The sequence below is a fragment of the Triticum dicoccoides genome, chromosome 2B (assembly GCF_002162155.2).
Source record: "Triticum dicoccoides isolate Atlit2015 ecotype Zavitan chromosome 2B, WEW_v2.0, whole genome shotgun sequence".
Classification (NCBI taxonomy): domain Eukaryota; kingdom Viridiplantae; phylum Streptophyta; class Magnoliopsida; order Poales; family Poaceae; genus Triticum; species Triticum dicoccoides.
The window spans coordinates 319,142,817-319,151,872 of record NC_041383.1 but is presented as its reverse complement, the minus strand read 5'-3'; the positions used below and the strand labels follow the sequence as shown (position 1 = coordinate 319,151,872).

At 41.1% G+C, this 9,056-nt stretch overlaps 1 long non-coding RNA gene across 15 annotated transcripts; it reads right to left on the bottom strand.

Annotated features, from left to right (window-relative positions):
* Positions 1 to 2,607: 2,607 nt before the first annotated feature.
* LOC119363607 lies at positions 2,608 to 7,660 on the bottom strand. Of its 15 annotated transcripts, none has more exons than XR_005174145.1 (9): positions 7,175 to 7,660; positions 6,978 to 7,109; positions 6,742 to 6,794; positions 6,017 to 6,556; positions 5,514 to 5,831; positions 4,883 to 4,968; positions 3,733 to 4,536; positions 3,435 to 3,475; positions 2,608 to 3,105 (listed from the first exon to the last, which is right to left on the bottom strand). It is a non-coding gene; the product is annotated as an uncharacterized LOC119363607 (long non-coding RNA). The 15 variants fall into 15 exon arrangements; XR_005174146.1 differs by having other exon boundaries at positions 3,768 to 4,536; XR_005174139.1 differs by having other exon boundaries at positions 3,435 to 4,536.
* Positions 7,661 to 9,056: the final 1,396 nt, after the last annotated feature.

Genomic DNA, 9,056 nt, shown 5'->3' with positions numbered 1-9,056 from the left:
CCATAGAATTGCATCACCCTATCATCCTCATTCTAGTGGTCAAGTTGAACTTAGAAGTAGAGAAATAAAATTAATTCTACAAAAGACTGCCAATAGGTCCCGGAAGAATTGGTCTAAAAAACTAGATGATGCACTTTGGGCTTATAGAACAGCATATAAAAATCCTATGGGTATGTCTCCTTATGGAAAAGCTTGTCATTTGCCTCTTGAGTTAGAACATAAAGCATATTGGGCAATTAAGGAACTCAACTATGATTTCAAACTTGCCGGTGAAAAGAGGTCATTTGATATTAGCTCATTAGATGAATGGAGAACCCAAGCTTATGAAAATGCAAAGTTATTCAAAGAAAAAGTTAAAAGATGGCATGACAAAAGAATCCAAAAGCTTGAGTTCAAAGTTGGAGAATATGTTCTTTTGTACAACTCTCATTTAAGATTCTTTGCAGGAAAACTCCTCTCCAAATGGGAAGGACCCTGCGTTATCGAGGAGGTTTATCGATCTGGAGCTATCAAAATAAATAATGCTAAAGGAACTAATCCGAAGGTTGTTAATGGGCAACGAATAAAACATTATATCTCATGTACGCCCATTAATGTTGAAAGCAATATTATCCAAACTATGACACCGAAAGAACACATAAAAGAAACCTTCCGGAACACTCCAGAATTGTGAAAAAAGGAGGATGTACGTGATACGGTAAGTAAACGGACTCCGAAAAATCCGCAAAGTATTTTTTGTCAGTTTTGGAATATTTAAAAAAATTAGGGAAATAAGAAACTACGAGGAAGGTGACCCTGGTTGGCACAAGACACCAGGGCGCGCCTAGCTTGCCAGGCGCCCACAGGTGGGTTGTGCCCACCTCGGGTACCTTCCGGACTCCGTTTTCCCCCGTTTTGCTTGTTTCCCAAGATAAAAAAATCTTTATATACCCCCCATACCTCTTGGCCACCGTATCGCGGAGAAATCTCCTATTTTCTTTTCTCACTGTTTTTTGTCAGATCTATTGAGCTAGGCATCATGTCTTCTTCTTCCTCTAACAATACTAGTTGACCCGTTGCGCCAAATGACGCAGAGACCCGCTAAAGCCATGTTGTCGATGAAAATAGTTTCATTTTGCAAGGACATATTCAATACTCGTAGTAGAAAGCCCATGTGTTAAACCATGTTATATTTAAAATTTGTTTATTACGCTGCAAAATCCGAGCTTCAAAAATAATTATATTTGTATAACATGTAGACCAGCTAAGGAAGTATTGTTTTAGTTTAAAATATGATTATCACGATGAGAAATCTAAGTTAAAAAAAACATATTTGTATAAGATGTATAGATCAATTAAGGATGTATTTTTTAGCAGTGTTTGCCACCAAACTTTTATTTTCCATGTGCACAAAAAAAACTCTTTGTTGTGCATATGAAGACATGTATTTGAAAGGCTTGTACGCTACCTAGCCTAGCCCACGAACAAAGTCATGTGTGACCCGTTGCGCCAAATGGTGCAGATGCCCGCTGTCTACAATGAGATATACATACACATTTTAATTTGGTAGTACAGAGTCTTATTGCATCCAAATTAAAAGTACACGCATAAAACATCGTATGTCAGGCTGAAAGTAACCATACTATACTATATACCATTAATCCAAGTTCTTTTGTGGTTGATTAACTGTCCTAGCCCTGTTGGCACTCCAAACTACTTGTCATGTACTCCCTCCGTCTGAAATTACTTGTCGTAAAAATAAATAAAAATGGATGTATTTAGAACTATTGCGTCTAGATACATCTATTTCTATGACAAGTATTTCCGGACGGAGGGAGTAGGACAGAAAAAAGTGCTTCAGAAAAAAAGACCATGGAACATTAGACCATAAGGGCCGACAAGAGACGTAGGTAATCCTAAGCGGGATAGTAATAGGACAGTCGCTGGTATAATTCTGCATAAAGATGGAAATCAAAACTTAAACAATCTTTCATTGCCTTTGACCCTGAACCATCTCAATATTGATGGAAAGAGATGGTGTTAAAGATGCAAATATAGCATGATGTAAAGCGAAAGAAGCCACTCATGTCTTCTGTCTTGTTTATCGTTCTAAAGGAAAATCAAACTGGAAACGACAACCAACATACTATACCTTCTACTTATCATTTTTAGTTTCGTATATGATCAAATGTAGGCACCGAAATGAAAGAAATGAATCTCTAGGTACTTATGTAGTAGATTTATAACACGAGGTCATGTAACAGGCAGAACATAGCATCATGAGAAATAGGAGCGAGATCATATCCCAGGCATCAAATTTTCCATACACACAATCATACCCAACCAATGGGCTTGGCTAATAGGAGAACATAATTAAGTGTTAGTTAACTTAACAATCACCTGGAAAGTCAGCGGGGCTAGAAACCCGAGAAACTAAATAAGATGGGTATGACTAAAAGTACAATAGCATGGTGCAGGTTCTTGTAGTCAAATAGATTGATGGTCAGGTAAGAAATTCTACATAAACAATTTAGGGAAAATTTAGAAACATAACATATGCACTGGATTTCTCTTGTAAATTTACATTTGTGCACAGTCCCATATGGTAAGAACAGCAAAGACAGTTAATAATTAATGAGCATTCCACCTTTTGTTCCCAACACCTGATCATTAACCATTAGTCGAGTTGTTTCCTCATAAAACAAGTAGACAGATAAAATATGCGAGATCTATACATTTCATTTGGGTGCGGGTGTGGGTGTGGGTGTGTGAAAGGGTGTCGAAGCTATCACACTATAGCTGGATCTTAAACCAGAACAATTACATTAAAGTGTGCCAAAGCTATCACACTACAACTGGATGTTAAACCAGGAGGAGAGCATGACTATCTGAAGGGGGAAGCTAGAGCTATAAAATCTTCATTCTTCTCCTGCACCACAACTTCACCGGATGTCAGAAAGGAGAGTCTGATATGCAAAAGATCCGGTAATACAATGAATCTGATTAGAATTCACAATTTCTAATTGTTTTTGTAAATTCTAATTGCATGCATGCACGGTGCGTGATAGCTACAGCTTTGCTTTCTTCCCAGCCCCAGGTGCTTTTCCACCAGCATTGGACATAAGCCTACAGAGGCAGCGGTTAGTAACAAACTGTAAGATTGACAGTCTAGCTAAACACTAATTGTTCTATAGCAGTACTACAGAAGTAGCAACTTTTAGCCTTCGTTTTGTTTGAAATGGAAACAAGAACCATTTACTTCTGTGTAACAACTCTCATGTTTCCCAATAGTTCAAAAAAGCTTCAGGAATGTAGTGCAGCTACTAATTAGCATGTTCGCATGCAAGGAAATTATCATCTAGTATATAGTACAGAAACAAGTATTCTATGGAAGCCATCCCATATACTTCCATATATACTGAGAAGGAAAGACTGTTTAATGTAAAGAAGCATACCTCGTTTTTTGGTACTGAATACATGATGCATAAGCGGAACACTGGCAAAAGAAGAAATGAGTAATAATTTAGGGAATAACATGGCAAGAGTTAACATTTAGGGGATAACATGGCAAGGACAATACAATCAGGGGAGAAAGCGGTAATGACACTACACATAGTTGAGCATGCCACCTAAAGTATCATAGTTCAACCACAATTCACAGAAATTGATGTCTAAAAAATAGGAAATAGCATGCAGAAAGTGTAATAATATCCAGAGATACATAGTTCAGGCTGTGACCCAAAGCATCCTAACCTTTCAGAGCTATACCAATAGAATACATAGTTTACCGAACTCGTGCATGCTCTCCAACTGCGCGATTGTGGGAACTACCATGTCGCAATCCTCCTTCGCTATGTCATCCTTCTCATCTGCATCACACAACACACACGCACAACAACTCAGAATTGCATCACGCCAATCTGGAAACGGAACCCCCAAAAAAGGAACATGGAGGGAATACACCATTGAACAGGCTCTTCATGGTCTCGGAGCATCCGCCAACCCCTATTGCTGCCACCCGCTGCCGTCTGCCTCATTGCGGCCCTCTGCACATGTCCATTGGCTTGGCTGCAAGGAAATCAGATCATATTTGCATGCACAAAAACAATTGGGGAAAAACTTTAAATGCTGAGTATTTTCCATCTAATAAACATTTTCTGGAAAAAAAGCAACATCGTCCCAACACAGATTAAGGTGTGCATTAAAAATACGGCAGTAAAGCACAGTTTACTTGGATTTTTTTATCCTTGATCTCTTTAAAAGATTTTCAACAATGGAGTTTTCTCTTGTTATAGCCCTAAAAAAGCAAAAATAAGTAAATCTATTTTCTGAATAAAACACACCGAGATAAGATAATCAAAATGAGGCATCATGCCTTAATTTTCTGAATACAAACACACCGAGATAAGAGAATCAAAATGAGGCATCATGCCTTCAGGAGCCAAGTGATGGAAACCTAATCGTGAAAATACTCCATAGGCAACCATGTCTTCCGAAAATCATCTAATACTTCTGTCCATTGTTGCTCTTCAATGTTCCAGATCTCACATCTGATCACTAAATAAAAAAACATTCATGAGAAGATTTCTATCAGATGGGAGAATCAACTAATAACTTTCTTCTCCACTTGTTCCAGTCCCCTATTTACCATCCCTTTCTCTCAAACACACATGCTGTAATTTTCAACAGAACAACTTTATGGCTTAGGTAGCTAGCCTACCATGCCATCACTGAATTATCAGCTCAAAATCGCAGAAAAATGATGCGTTGTTGTGTTGCCTTCTCAGGAAAGCAAGGTTACGTTGCAGTCGCAAGCTAAGTAGCTAACCAGGAACATTAAATTCCAATAGAGAAAATAACTCATATAGACAAAGACGTATGATTTTTGCTGTCGAAGGATTACCTATTTTGTCTGGGGGCCAAGGACGCCATTGATGAAGGTGGCACTCATGGTGGAGGCTGCAAATCCAAATCCGAGCGCCCGAAACGCTGATATGCAAGGAGGGTAAATTGTACGTGAGATAGAATCAACGAACATCAAACAAAGAATCACTTAGAGAAATCTCTCTGAGAAAAAGCGTAGGGAACAAAAAGAAATTGAACGGAAAATAAATGCGTCCTTGTTTGCCATCGAAGAATGAAGCATGCTTCTGCAACGCCGTCATGCCGCAGGCACCCGAATCATTGCCGTGCGCCGACGCCTAGCTTCCTTTCCAGTAGGAATCAAGAAGAGAACACCGTGTGTTGAAGTAATATTTAAGACAACTACAAATAAGAACCATTCGACAGCTAACTGTGTATCTGTAATACTGCACATGCATGTAATATCCCAGTCCTACAAAGCTCACTCCTATGAACCAAATGGCCGTAAAACAATACAATTTTGCATAGTAGCTTGGATAAAAGAGAAAAAACATGCTGCACATGCGTTTCAAAAGATAAAGCACAAATTATTTGCTTAAATGTTGTATTGCATACAGGGCTAAACTTGTAGGCTTGAAAGATAACAACTGTTAGCAAGGAAAATCACGAACAATTACTCATAACATGAAGATCACCAGAGCCCTTTCCAGTTGGATTTGTCGTCTCTCGGTTGACTGGAGAGGCACCCATTTCCCATTGGTAGCAGCCAGACCTCTCCCCTCCACTTTGTGATGAACAAATGCGCCAAATGAGCAGAATGCAAGGCAACATAAAATTCCAGAAGGAGAACAAACAAGGTAGTTAGAACTAAAGGTGTAGTTCGGACAACCTATAGGCATAAACAATTTTTGCTCCTCCTCTTGAATCGCTTCAGATTCATCAATTGATTCGGTGAACCATATGAGATGCTTCTCACACCATGAGCTGGTCTGGTACAGAATTAATTGAATCAGGAATATAGCAGATATGCAACTATAGTTGGGAGTTGAAGTGAAGCAGGAGTGCATTTGAAAAAAAGAAATCAAGAAGTACTTTTATACCGAGAGTAAGAAATTGCTGCAGACATGTGGTTGTATCTAAATCAGTGTATCTCAGAGCAGCCTGCAAAACTGACCTGTGTAGCATGCAGTGTGATACACCTGAGCATCTTGAATCACCCCGGGATGCCTAAAGTGCCATGCATTAAGGGAACACTCGGCGACAGAACAACAAGTACTAAATGGTTGAATCAGTGGCTTCCAAATGGAGAGAGAGAAACATGAGCATGCTTATCGAGCAATGGGAACAAGAAAGCGAACACTTTCTTCAGTAAGTATTTGGCAATGTTTCCGCGAGATGCAAGAAGTTACCTAGAATGACTCCTCATGCGGGGCTGCATCGAAAGTATTCATATGCATTTTGCTTTATATTATATCTGACATGATGTCTTCATACATCCATGATTCATGCAAGAAGTAATATATAGGTCCCAGTGACAACTATACAGAACAAAGTGATATCACACAGAAGGAGAACAAACAAGGTAGTTAGAACTAAAGGTGTAGTTCGGACAACCTATAGGCATAAACAATTTTTTCTCCTCCTCTTGAATCGCTTCAGATTCATCAATTGATTCGGTGAACCATATGAGATGCTTCTCACACCATGAGCTGGTCTGGTACAGAATTAATTGAATCAGGAATATAGCAGATATGCAACTATAGTTGGGAGTTGAAGTGAAGCAGGAGTGCATTTGAAAAAAAGAAAGCAAGAAGTACTTTTATACCGAGAGTAAGAAATTGCTGCAGACATGTGGTTGTATCTAAATCAGTGTATCTCAGAGCAGCCTGCAAAACTGACCTGTGTAGAATGCAGTGTGATACACCTGAGCATCTTGAATCACCCCAGGATGCCTAAAGTGCCATGCATTAAGGGAACACTCAGCGACAGAACAACAAGTACTAAATGGTTGAATCAGTGGCTTCCAAAATGGAGAGAGAGAAACATGAGCATGCTTATCGAGCAATGGGAACAAGAAAGCGAACCCTTTCTTCAGTAAGTATTTGGCAATGTTTCCCCGAGATGCAAGAAGTTACCTAGAATGACTCCTCATGCGGGGCTGCATCGAGAAGAAGATATATGGCTGATCGAATATTCTATCCTCCTTGCTATAATGCTCTTGTTGGCATGTCCTGCACGACCTCCCCCTTCCACTCCTCGAGGCGCTCCTGCAGTCAGTGCAACCATCCATGAGACAAGAGGGGGAGAAGAGAGTCAGGAGGTGAAGGCAAACCTGAATCACCTCCTGCTGCTCCGGCTGGCGAGCCTCCTTCAACTGCTGACCCCGACCACATTCACTGCTCGACCAACCCTGCTGCTTCCACCCAGAGGTGCAGGACTCACCATCGCTCTCTGCCTTCTCCCTCCGAACTGGCCGCCGTCGTGGAGCGCCTAAGGGCGGGAGCATGCCCGAATCGCCAGCTCCATCAACCTCTGTTGCGCCCAAAGACACCAGATTCCCCATGGCCTTTTGCCTCCAACCCGACCCGGCCGCCGCCATGGGGTTAGCTAAGATAACGAGGGAGGGAGCCGGCGGTGCGGGGGAGCATAGGAGGTGGCTAAGGCAAGTGGGGAGAGGGGAGGTGACGGTGTGGGAGAAGAGATGGGGGAGCCGGGAGGAGACGAGGCGGGGAGGAGGGGGTGTGGCGGCTGTGGATGCTAGGGTTCACGCCCACGACCAAGCCACAGACTGCACGTCGCACGCGCGGCGCGCGAGGAGCTGATTGGACAAACCCTGGAAAGTCTCACCCAGCCAATAGCCACTTGAAGCGAGCCCACCGGTCATCGGGCATGGAAAGATACTGCGCGGTGAAAACCGCTGATGACCGGCTGGTGAAAATCCAACGGCCAAAAGATCAAGTTGACCAAATCTGACGGCTGACGAAGCTTCAATCTGGGGGAGCACTCTGGATGCAGGTTGGCCAGGGTCCTTATAGGTTTAAATGGAAGAGGATGCTTGGTTGATGAAGGTCGAGCTGAAGAGGGAAGAGCCCGTTGGAGCAGCCAAGGAGGACAAGAGCAAGGAGGCCACCGGAGATCAAGTGCCAGTGATCGAGCAAGTCCTGCCTGCTGATGAGGAAGAGGAAGATATCCTTAAACCTTACTATGCACATCTTACCCCCACTGAGATTGTAGCCTTCGGGATCATTGAAACGGTTCGTGTGCAAAATAAGTACTCGTGAAAATATTCTGCATCAAGAGCACATCACCTTCCTTCGGAGCGTCATCCGTAGATTGGAGAATCTCTTGGTCCATAAGGACCGGGTCGCTACTACTTCATCACCACCACCTCCTTCTTCATCACCTAAAGAAAATTGAGTATCGGGTATGGGCATTCCCCTTGGCTTTCGCCAAGCTTCGGGGAAGTGCCCCGGTATTGTATCAACTCCACTATCTTTTGCCTTTACTTTTCTTAGTTCGACCCATAGTTATCTTTTGCTTTAGATGAATAAAAGTTTACTTCGATCCTTTCTTTTTGTGAGTTTTCTTAGTGATCTATCTTTGTAATAGTGTGCGAGATATATAATAAAGTTTAGTATGAGTTTTGTTTCTTTTACTTTCATGTTTTAAGAAAAAGAAAGGAAATAAATGAAAAAGATCATATGGTAATCTTATGGTAAGTGGTGACATTACATAAGGAAAAGTATAAGTAGTAAATTTTATTGTAGATTAACAAACATAGCATTGGTAAATGATGAAACTCATGAAAGAATTAATAAGGGAAGAGAAGATTCACATGCAAATACACTATCCTGTAAATCTTTTGTGATTTTGAGCACCCATAAAAATATTATATGCCAAAATTGTTGACGTTGGACAAGGAAGACAACATAATGATTTATGTTTGTTCGTATTCACATACAAGTTATATTTTCATAGATCCTTTCAACATGTGGTGTTTGCCCCTATCTTTGCTAGCCAAAAATTCCGCACTAAGTAGAGATACTACTTGTGCATCCAAAACCCTTAAACCCAAATCTTATTTGGAGAGTCCACCATACCTACCTATGGATTGAGTAAGATCCTTCAAGTAAGTTGTCATCGGTGCAAAAAGGCAATAAAAATTGCTTCTAAAAGTGTTAGATCATTTAGTGTAAGAGAAAATTGAGCGTTGT